Source organism: Grammomys surdaster, unplaced genomic scaffold, assembly GCF_004785775.1.
Source record: "Grammomys surdaster isolate TR1022 unplaced genomic scaffold, NIH_TR_1.0 125319, whole genome shotgun sequence".
Classification (NCBI taxonomy): domain Eukaryota; kingdom Metazoa; phylum Chordata; class Mammalia; order Rodentia; family Muridae; genus Grammomys; species Grammomys surdaster.
Window position 1 is genome coordinate 1,177,642 of NW_021620197.1, and position 11,277 is coordinate 1,188,918.

Genomic DNA, 11,277 nt, shown 5'->3' on the forward strand with positions numbered 1-11,277 from the left:
CCTTTAATCCCAACACTTGGGAGACAGAGGCAGACGAATTTCTGAGTTCAAGGCCAACCTGGTCTACAGAGTGAGTTCCAGGACAGCCAGAGCTATTCAGAGAAACCCTGTCTCGAAAAAAGAAAAAGACAAAAAAAAAAAAAGACAAAAAAAGGACTTTTAAATAAGCTTTATTTCCAATGTATTTTAAAAGCTTGAGTTTAAAATTTCAGTTCTTACAACCACTGAAGCAAGACTCAAAAAAAAAAAAAAAGTACATCCAATGAGACACATGTCCATTTTCCCAGCATAGTAAATCTGTCTCCATGAGAGCCCATGTCCAATGGAATGTAGAAAAGCAGATTAAGATGACAATGTTCAAGAAATTCTGCTCACACCAGAGTCTCAGTCTCAGGCAGAGGACACATCACTGGGATAGGACAGCAACCCAGCTGCCCATCACCTCTTCAATGTATTGCATTTTCACTGGGATTTCCACTGAAGGGAAATTAATACTGAAATATCAGCTTGAATGTGTATAAATTTAAGTTATAGTATCCTGATCCATGTGTACAGTTTCCAGTTGGATTTTGTTTGAAGATGATAAAGCTGCAACCTCAAATACAACTCTCAATCAAATTAGTTTTTATTGAAAATAGATATTTTCCCTCATACTGAAGAACCCTAGGGGCTTTCACCAGCTTTACACCCACCTGCCTCAGGTCAAGACTATGTCGAGTTCCACCTTCCCACCTCAGGTCAAGGCTGGGCCAAGTTCCAGTCTCCACCCACAGGAACATTCTTGAGTAAAAATTCTCAGTCACCTGACTTTCTAGAAAGTCCCAGGTAGAGTTCAAATGCATGTCATGATCTGCCCACACTTGTTAGCCAATAGATTTAAAGGTCAATATGCTTAGTCAATAAGTTTGAACTGTAACTTTGCTGATGTAACCTGTGCCCCTGAGAAGTATAAAAACTGCATGTAGTAGCCATTCAGGGTCGCCTTCTAGTCACTGGCCTTGAGGGACTAATTGAAGATTGACCTCCAATTCGATGGAAAATAAACCTCTTACTTTTGCATCAATCTGTGTCTAAGTATCTCACTCTGGGGTGTCTCAAAGTAAGTACCACTGACCGAGTGTCAGGGTCTTATGATACATTCTAACCACAGTTTCCCCTCCCTCCACTCCTCCAAGCACCTCCCCCCATCTCTTCTCTCCTTCAGATCCACTCCCTCACTCCCATTTTCCCTTCAGAAAAGAGCAATCCTTCAAGAGACAACAATCAAACACAACAAAACAAGATACAATAAAACAAGGCAAAAAGCCCTCATATCGAGGCTGGCCAAGGCAACCCAATAGGAGGAAAAGAGTCCCAACACCAGGCAAAGGAGTCAGAGACAGTTTCTCTCCATTGGGTCTCTCCCCTTGGAGTTCAGAAAACCCAGAAGAAGAGCAGGGAGGAAAGATTTCAGGAGACAAAGGGGATGGAGGACAATGGAGGACATGGCCCACTGAATCAACTAAGCAGGGCTTATATAAGCTCACTGAGACTGAAACCACAGGTACAGGTCCTGGAAGGACCTTCACCAGGTCTTCTGTATATATGTTATGCTGTTAGTTTGGGTATTTTGAGGGGGAGGGCAGGACTTGATCAACTTAATTTATAATATTAACTAGATCAGAAAGATAATCTATCCATAACAGAGCTGCTCAGCTCCAGGGATATCAATATTTGGAGAGCATCAACTTCAAAACCAACTTAATGGGAATTACAATCAACTCAGTGACATACCTCTAGGAATGTCTGTGAGGGTGTTCTAAACAGATAGCATTTAAGAAGGAAAACCCACCCATCCGTGGGCTGGGGTCTCAGACTGAATTAAAAATGGAAAAAAAGAAAGCAAGTTGAGTATTTTTCATTTCTCTCTACTTCCAAACTGTGGACACAACATGACCATTTTTCTCATGTGTCTGCCATCATGTATATAGTCACAATCGCCACTTTCTCTATGATGATACCTTCAAATTGTGAGGCAAAACAAACTCTCTCTTCCTTAAGTTGTTTTGCCCAGTATTTTGTTATAGGAATGAGAAAAATAATACAGAAGATTGGTACAAGGGATAGGGCTATTGTGGTATTTGTTACATTTATTCTTGCTGTAACAACAATACATTGGCAAAAGTAAAGTCAAAGGGAAGAGTTGACTTGGGCCTACAGACTGAAGATGTAATCCATAATGGCAGAGACAGCAAGACGATAGGAACATGAGGACATTGGCCAAACCACATCCACACTCAGGAAACAGAAAGAGATAAATGTCATTGCTTTACTCTTTTTCACCTTCAATTATAATTTAGGACCTCGGTGCATGTAATGGTATCATCTACATGCAGCGTGGGTCTTTCCTCTTCAGTTAAACTATTCTGAAAACACTATGGTGGTCACAGTGTTTCTACATCCAGTCAAGTTGACAACGTGGTGCTTAGGCGTTGGCAAGTGGCTTGTGGAAGAATGTGGAAGACTCTATAGTTGAGACTACAGAAGCCCTAGAATGCTATAAGCATTGATGGGCCATTCAAGTGGAAGCTTGAAATACCAGGATGTCCAAAGCAACAGGCATTGGAGACTGTGCCCATGAAGTTCCAGGGGGAACAAGATTTTACCATGAGATGGGCTAGAGGTCATTTGTGTTATGGTAAAAGAAAAATAAATCTGTTTTCAGCCTCTATCCTGAAAACTTCAGTGAAGCTAAATTCAGAGGTAACGGGTTTAGTTGTTTGCTGGAGAAATTTCAATAGAGAAAAACACTCTGCACTTACTGCTCTTGGTCAGGTCTTCAGCGAGAGAACAGAAAGTCATGAAAAACGTGCAATTTGTTGAGGAAATGAGTCTAAGGGAGTGTACAGTTCCAGGCAAAATGGGTGCCCAAAATGTGGCTGTAATTAAGGAGATGAGTATGTAGCACTAAAGAGAAACGCTTCCCTGTTACATAGGTGTTGTGGGAGATATCTAAATCTCGAACCCAAATAGGACCCGTCAATGAAAACACAACTCACTAATTACGAATATATTCTGTAAGCCTAGATTGGGCAGATACCCCTACACTACTCTGTTCCCCAGCTATGAGACTCTTATAACTTGAGGGTTTTCCAAACCCTGCGTCTGTCTTTTTCCTCCTGCTTCCCAGTCGTCCTCTCCTTCTTCGTCTTTCTCCTCCATTGTCTTCCTCCAGTCCCTCTCTCTGTTCTCTTCCATCAATCTTTATTTCTCCACCTTCCCTTCTTCTGCCCAATCACTGGCTCCAGCCTTTATTTTACAAATTAAGAAGGTTCACCAGAATTCACCTGTTTAATGACTCACACCTCCTCTGCAGCCCTTCACAGGAAAGGGGAGTTAGTATCAAAATACAAGGCTGGGCTATCCACAACGCATAGGGACAATAGGAATGGCTCCAACTTGCAAAATTATTTGAAATAAGGAAGCCTGACTTTAAAATGCCACTAAGTTGGTTCCTTTTCTAAAAACAACCACCTAGGGGATTATTTTCCAAAGTTTAACCATTAAGAAGGTATGGAGAGGCTACTCCAATAGTGTCAGGTTACCAAACCTTAACCTAGCAGTAAAATTGGCAGCATGACCCACATGGTGCTTGTTTTACAAGTATGCAAAAGGCAAGAGTTACAGACTTGTGGAGGCTTCCACCAAGGCACAGAAAACATGCTGAGGCCAGGCATTGTGTCTCAGGGTAAGATTCCTGCAAGAAAGCCTTGAAGGGCCTCTAGTAAAGCTAGTGTTCTGATGCCTAAACTATAATGGAGACTCCATTATACTCATGTTACCAGAACCATGGATGTCTACCTAAGAAAGCTGCAGGCACAGAGTGGAGCCATCCCAAGAGAGAAGTTATATGTGCTACAGGTGATAGAACTGCAGGGGTGAAAATGAGTGGAGCCCAAATGGTTCCATCACAAGACCTAAGTGCCAGATATGGATCTGCATGACATGGTTTGGAATGGGAATGTTTCCTGTGTGTTCTTAAATATTGGAAGTGCATAGCTTGTAACTCTTGCTGTTTCCTGGTCACTTTGGACTTTATAAGAGTTCACAGTTACAACCTGGCTTGCATCTCAGTAAAGATTCTGCAGTTAGACTTTTGAACAACATTGGAGCTTTAAAATACTGAAGATTCTTAGGTGTAGACTAAATAGATTTTGTATTATGAAATGAGCATGAAAATATTAGACAAATGTGAAATATTAAAATGTGAAGTACTGAATTTGGGTGTCAAGTTCACAAGGGGAAGGCTTATGATAGCTAAATTTTCAATGTCAGCTTGGCTGGATTTGGATGTCCATGTCAAACCACTAGGTAGGCTTGTGAAGGAGTTTTCAGAGAAATTTAACTAAATAGAGAAACCAACCCTGAATATAAGAGCCACCATTGCTGTTCATTAGGTTTTTCACTGAATGAAAAGGAGAAGGTGACCTGCCCACCAATGTCCATCTCTCTCCAGCTCCTTACTTTCTTCCATTTGACCAGTCTTACGCCTCTGTCATCACAGCTACAACTACCTGCTCCCACAATTATCCTTCCAGGGTAGATGTTATTTTTAAACTGTGAGCCAAATAGACCATTCCTTCTGGAGGCAGAATTTCTGAAGTATCCTGTCACAGTGACAAAAGCAGCTAATGCAGCGCCAAGTAAGTCCTTGCTATAGGGTGGACTTGTGCACTGGAAAGTGTTGTGTCCCCAGTGGGTGATAGTAATGCTTCTACCATTGCCATATGACACCACAAATGTCCCATAACCCAGGCTGAGTCTCATAGGACAATAAAATAAATCCCTGTTACTAGCTAGTAACCTAATATAATCCAAGTTTAATTAAACAGTAATGTGCATTTAAAATATTAAATGCAGCTAAACCTTTTGTTTTATTATATGGAAACATTGACTAAGAAAAACCAGATGTCTAACTTAAAATTTTCTGTCAGATGACATAAAAACGTGGTCTGTGTGCATATTTCTGCACAGTATGCAGTGTATATCTTATGTGTATATGTAGATGCCTAGTGTTATATAAAATCTCAAAGTCTATGTATATAGTATGAAGAGATAAAAATATCATAAACAGACTTGAACACTGCACCAAATAACTCATTTCAAAATATCTAACAAATCATAAATAAAAAATAAGAAAAATACAAATGTCGTGTGTTATGATATAAAGTGGTAAGTTAGGTAAGTATGTGGCAGTTCCATCAATTATTAAGTTAACAGATACAATGTATTGCATTTGTGTGTACTTGAAGACTATGAGCATCGCTCATCTCCATCGATGACACATAGTAGAGAAAAAGAAGTGATAATAACTCATAGCACCCCGCAGGACACAGCAACTGTGCCCAGAGATAAGCCAGCACAATAACTCATTGCTGCCACCTTCAGAACAATGGGCAGCAAAATGCAGGCTCTTTTGCATCCAAACAAAAAGACCCTGGATACAACTCTTTTTAGCACAGGTGGATGGAACAAGTCATCCCAAGAGACTAATGTAGTCTCTCCTAAGTCCCAAAATTAAGACCGGCAATGAGATTACAGTCTAGAACAATCAAAGACAAAAGAAGGCAAGAGACATGGATAAAAGTAGAAATAACTAAAACAGGAAAGAACTAACATTCTATGAGAGTTCATAGGTATAAGATATAAAAGAATTTTGTTTAAAGAAGCTAAGGGTTGAAGAGAATTAAGATGTCAATTCAAATCGCCCCTTTATGAGTTAAAGATGAAAGTTGTCTCTAAATCACATGACACCACTAAAAATGTCAAATTCGTAACTGTGGGAAACTAGAATTTTTAATACTCTCAATCAAATCAAATAAGTCAAAAAGGAAAACTGAAAATAAAAACATAGAGCCAATAAAATGATAGGTTTAAAGCCAGGTTTCTGCAGTGTCATTACATGTAAACAGAGAGTTTTCATCCAGATGTGGTAGCACACACATTGCAACAATCCTAGCACTTGAGAGGCTGAGATGCAGAGATAACCTGAAGAGCAACCTAGGCTACACACCAAGTCTGAGGCAAGAATAATCTCATTCAAAATAATAATAAAATGGGTGATGAAATAAAATGTTAAGGTAGAATAAAATAAAAATGAAAGTCTTACTTAAATATTGAAGATTGTCACACTGAATTAAAAATACAAAATCCAAATATATAACATTTGCTAAAGGTACCCAAAAATAAATGAGCAGAAAGAAAACATGTACCAAGAATATTTTAACAAATGAAAGCTTCATGCTTCTTTTTATTACTTATAAAAGCAAGCAATTCTAAATTATATTTGACAAATAACAGACTCAAAAGTATCTGAAGAATAAACAAATAAAATGACTAGTCCGAGTAGATAATTCCACAGTCATTTCACAAAACTAATTGAGTAATATAAGTCTAGAAGTACAATGCAAATGAAAATAATTTGAACAAATAAGAACACAAGGGTTGGCAAAATAGCTCAGTGGCTGGTAAAGGCCAACCAACGCTGACAAACTGAGTTTGATCCCAAGAACCTATGTGATGGGAGAAGAAAGCCAACTCCCCCATGTGGTCCTCTGACCTCCACATGCACAGCACAGCACAGAATATACATGTAATTATTTGAAGAATGCAAACATGATAAAAGTGCATGTGAAAGCTCAAAGGGAAGCTGAGCTGAAAAGAAATTTAGTCTTAAATATAAATACTGAAAAACATAATGAAAATGGAAAGGCAATCTTCAAGAAGTTAAAAAGAACAATTTAAGCCTTTCAATAGTAAGGAAGAAAAATAATAATAATTAATTATCAAAGTAGAAAATATTAAAGTAGCAAATTTACAGTTGATGGTTTTATTAAGACTAATTACAGAGAAATTCATAAAGACAAACGGAATGGTAGAAGAAAGACAACAGTGTGGCATCAGCAAGAAAAGGGCTGTTGTTAAACTCAAATGGAGAAATGGGTAGGGGTAAAGAACTAAACACTCTTCAAAACATCATATGGCTCTTACTCTCTTACTCTCTTACTCTCTTGCCTCTAGCTTCTCCTCGCCCTTCCTCCCTTCCCTTCCCCCTCTCTCCAAGTGGTCATGGCCGGCCTCTACCCTCTCTACTCTTCTCTCTCTCTTCCTGCTCTCCCACTCTCTTAATAAACCTCCCCTCGTGGAAAAAAAAACCATCATATGAAGACCTACTTACGTTACTGTAGAAACTCCCTTAATTGCATACACAGAGACACACAGACAGACACAGACACACACACACACACACACACACAGAGAAAGAGAGAGAGAGAGAGAGAGAGAGAGAGAGAGAGAGAGAGAGAGGGAGGGAGGGAGGGAGGGAGGGAGGGAGGGAGGGAGGGAGGGAGGGAGGGAGAGAGAGAATTGTAGATATTATATACTAGGACAACAATGCCCCTACTAGACACTACAGGCTAGCTAATTAAAAGACCAGTGGCAGGAATGGGTTTCTTTCTTCTTTTGGAATTATTGGCCAGTGAGAGCCTAAATATCACCAAATACTGCAGGCAATTGCCAGTCTGCTTGGTGCTGAAAGGTATGAAGACACCATAAACTTGCATCACTGGAGCTATTACCCTAGTTATCATCTGGAATCCTCTTCCATAGTAGCCAGCTTTTATGAGGCTGGAAGGTGCCATGCACCCTACTGAAGGAGAAACGCAATCACCAACCTTACCCAGGTGTGAACCATGTAGCCACACTAATGACTCACCTCCAAAACATGCTCACTGGTACAATAGTGGCATAGACATCCACTGGGCAACCATCACGTTCTGCCTGAATATAAGTCCCATTCCACAAGAGGAAAACAATACTGGCACAACTGCTGGGCTGAGAACCTGTGGCTAGGCAGAACATAAGACCTAGGAGAGAACCTACAGCTATTATTCGGCTAAGTAGACATAATATTAAATTTACTCCTAAAGACTTTTTGCTATATCCATAGACTAATGCATCTTTCAACCTCTTCAGAGAAGCTTCTATTTGCAGTAGATAGCGATCAACACTGAGACCAAACCATGGCCAAGAGACAGAAAAGAAGAGCCTGCAAATCACAGGCTTAGTCATAAATGGAACATCTATAATACCCCCCTTCCCTCAAGGACAATTGTCTCAGGGACAATTGAGGGGATGTAAATGTTGTAAAACCCAGAGACAGTGAATGAATACAGAGAAACTATGGCCTTTGAACACAACAAGGGAGTTGATAGCAGGGCATGCGGACTGATAGCAGTTACGGCAGCATGTACAAGACCTTTGCAAACCCAAACCACACTAATCCTGGAGAAATCCCTGAGTGACTAAAGTCCTGGAAGAATAGGTATTGTTAGCAGGGGATGGGTATAAGGACATCAATGCCGGAGCTCCGTTGTACTATAAGACCTTGGCCAAAGTGAGACTCTGAAAAATAGCATTTTTCCCCCTCAGATCCAAGTACAAATGTTGATAGTGTGTGCAGAAAATGTTCACTGTAGCTTTCTCCTCAAGATGTTTACAGACTGAAGAATGCCCCCCCCCCACTATTCTTACCAAGGTTAGCTAAATCTGCTTCCTTGGTTCAGTTGTATGTCATGATCTGCCTTGCCTCCCTGTTCAACTTTACAACAGACATGCTGAGCTCCTGGAGTACTGTTGTTTCTTTATCATAGAGCCCAGTCAACCCAATTCCACGTTTTCTGTGTATCTGTGTGTTTATATTTTCTTCATTCCTTTACCAGCCCATCCAGGTCCAGATCCAAGGAGCTGCCAAGGACTCAACATCTCAGCATGGAGAACAGAAGTAGACAGGAAGTTCTGCCTCTACCCAAGGAGCTGTTGGCAACTGGTAGCTGCCAGGAGAGAGTCAGTTTTCTTTAAAAGAGTTACCACTGGTAAGTTGATTACACTGTAGCCAAAGGTAAGAAAATAAGAGAACACAGATTTGAATAAGTAAAAAAGTAGGAAGTAAATCTGGGAGGAGTTGAGCAAGAGGGTAAATATGATCAAAATTTATTATTTTCTTAATATTTTTAAGATAAACAAATAAACCTGTAGAAGCAACAAAATTGGATATAGTATAAAAATATGAAATGAAACAAGCTCTAGTATTCTTTTTGTTTCCATTCAAACAACCATCTGACTCATTACTATTGGTTGAAAACCTTTTTCTCCCTAAATGAATTGCCTTGGCGATCAGAAAGTGGGACCTGTTTGAACGGAGCAGGGCCTGAGGTTGTACCCTTGGGATTCTATCTCTTCTCTGGCCCTTGTTGGGACTTCTGCTCCTAGCCACAGAAAGCCAATTGCCTCTGCACATCCCTTGAGGGAGGTGTCAGTCTGAAAACAATGAAACCAGCCAACAGGAACTGAAACCATCCGTCAAAGTAGCTCTTTCCTTCTCCAAGCTGTTCGCCCAGGTCTTCCATTGTAGTGACAGAAAGGTGGGTAAGAACAACCTTACTTCTCCTTCCTACATTTCTACTTCAGTTCTGGTAGGGCACCTGATGCATTGTCCACACTTGGAACCATGTGGGTCTGTGAGCGGAGAGTTCTGCTTTTACCACTCTGCCTTTCTGGCCTTTGCTTTTTGGAGACAGTAACTACACACCAGACAACATAGTGTGGCATGGTGGACAGAGTAGGTGCCCATGTATATTTCCCAGCCAGGGAATTTTATGGGGTAAGCAAGAGTTATTATTTTTTCAACAACAAATGTGAGGTTGTCTCTAGGACTTTCAAAACTTCCTGCCATCAGTGTTATGGTTCACGGCTTTCTGAAAGTTTTTATTATAATTTTGAATGCTGTCAAATGCTTTTTTACCATCTACTGAAATGATCATGTGGGCTTTTCCCTATAACATTAGGACAAAGAATGAATTGCTTAACTTTAGAATGTTAAATCAACAGTGTTACTGAAATAAAACTGTTTGTTTTGTGTATATGTGTATGTATATGTATATGTGTATATATAGTGGTAATATATATAGTGGCATCCAGTTAATATCTTCCTAAAGATGTTTAGATCTGTCATCATGAGGTCTGTTAGTCTGGATTTCTTTCTCCTGTTATGCCTATATCCAAGAAGTTACAAAATGAGCCATTTTCTCTTGAAATGGTTTCTTACTTTAAATCTGAGAAAATTCTACAGAGAAGCCAGCTGTGTCTGAACTTTCCCAGATGAAAACATTTACATTATTAATTCCATTTCTCTGATTGATATAATGGTATTCAGATTTTCTACACCTTAAGTCACTCTGGGTGTTCTATTTCAAGATGGTATTTCATTTATGTAAATTGTTGAGTTGATTGTTGTAAATGTATTAATATATTCTCATTATTACTTTAAAATCTGTAGTGTCTGGATTACAGCCCCATTTTCTTGTTGACATTGGTAGCATGTGTCCTCTGATTTCATTGTGAAGGATTAGCTTTGTATCTGAGGCTTTATATATTCCTCCTTCTTTTTTGTTGATGATACTCTTATCTTTGTTGGGTTTTTTTCCTATTTAGTTGTCTTTCTTCTCTCATTTTCTTCTTAAAGTAGAACATCAGATGATTTTTTTATATTTCTTGACTCATGCATTTTTGTCCACAAGTTTCTCTTTTTTTAAAAAAAAAAGATTTATTTATTTTATTGTGAGTACACTGTAGCTGTCTTCAGACACACCAGAAGAGGGCATCAGATCACATTACGGATGGTTGTGAGCCACCATGTGGTTGCTGGGAATTGAACTCAGGACCTCTGGAAGAGCAATCAGTGCTCTTAACCACTGAGCCATCTCTCCAGCCCCCACAAGTTTCTCTTTAAGCTAGCTTTGGCTGTATCAAAAACAAATTTTTGAGGTGGTTTAAATTCACATTTTCTCTCATACTCTGGAGTCTGTCTTCCATGTGCATAGTTTAATGGTCAGCTAGAGACTTTAGTGGTTCAAGTTTCAGTCCAACTCTCCAGACTGGTTGGGTGGCACCTGTATACGGTTTTTGAGCTGGCCGGGCACCTGTGAGGCAGGTCCTGTTAAACTGGTTTGAGACAGCCCCACATATCCAGATACTAACTGAGACTTCTGAAGATCATGCACAGAATTGGTTGAGTCTTTTGACTCTCTGTTTTGGAATCCTTTGCACATCCATTCCATAGACACTCTGTCTGGCTACTCAATCAGTATCGCCATGAAACTCCATGATAAAAGCCTATCCTGGGGTAGTCAAGGAGAGAGAGAGAGAGAGAGAGAGAGAGAGAGAGAGAGAGAGAGAGAG

The 11,277-nt window shown here is 39.8% G+C and overlaps 1 protein-coding gene across 2 annotated transcripts in view; it reads right to left on the minus strand.

Annotated features, from left to right (window-relative positions):
• Oca2 (OCA2 melanosomal transmembrane protein) overlaps positions 1-11,277 on the minus strand; it is a 305,312-nt gene that overhangs the window by 119,955 nt on the left and 174,080 nt on the right. The window lies entirely within an intron of this gene.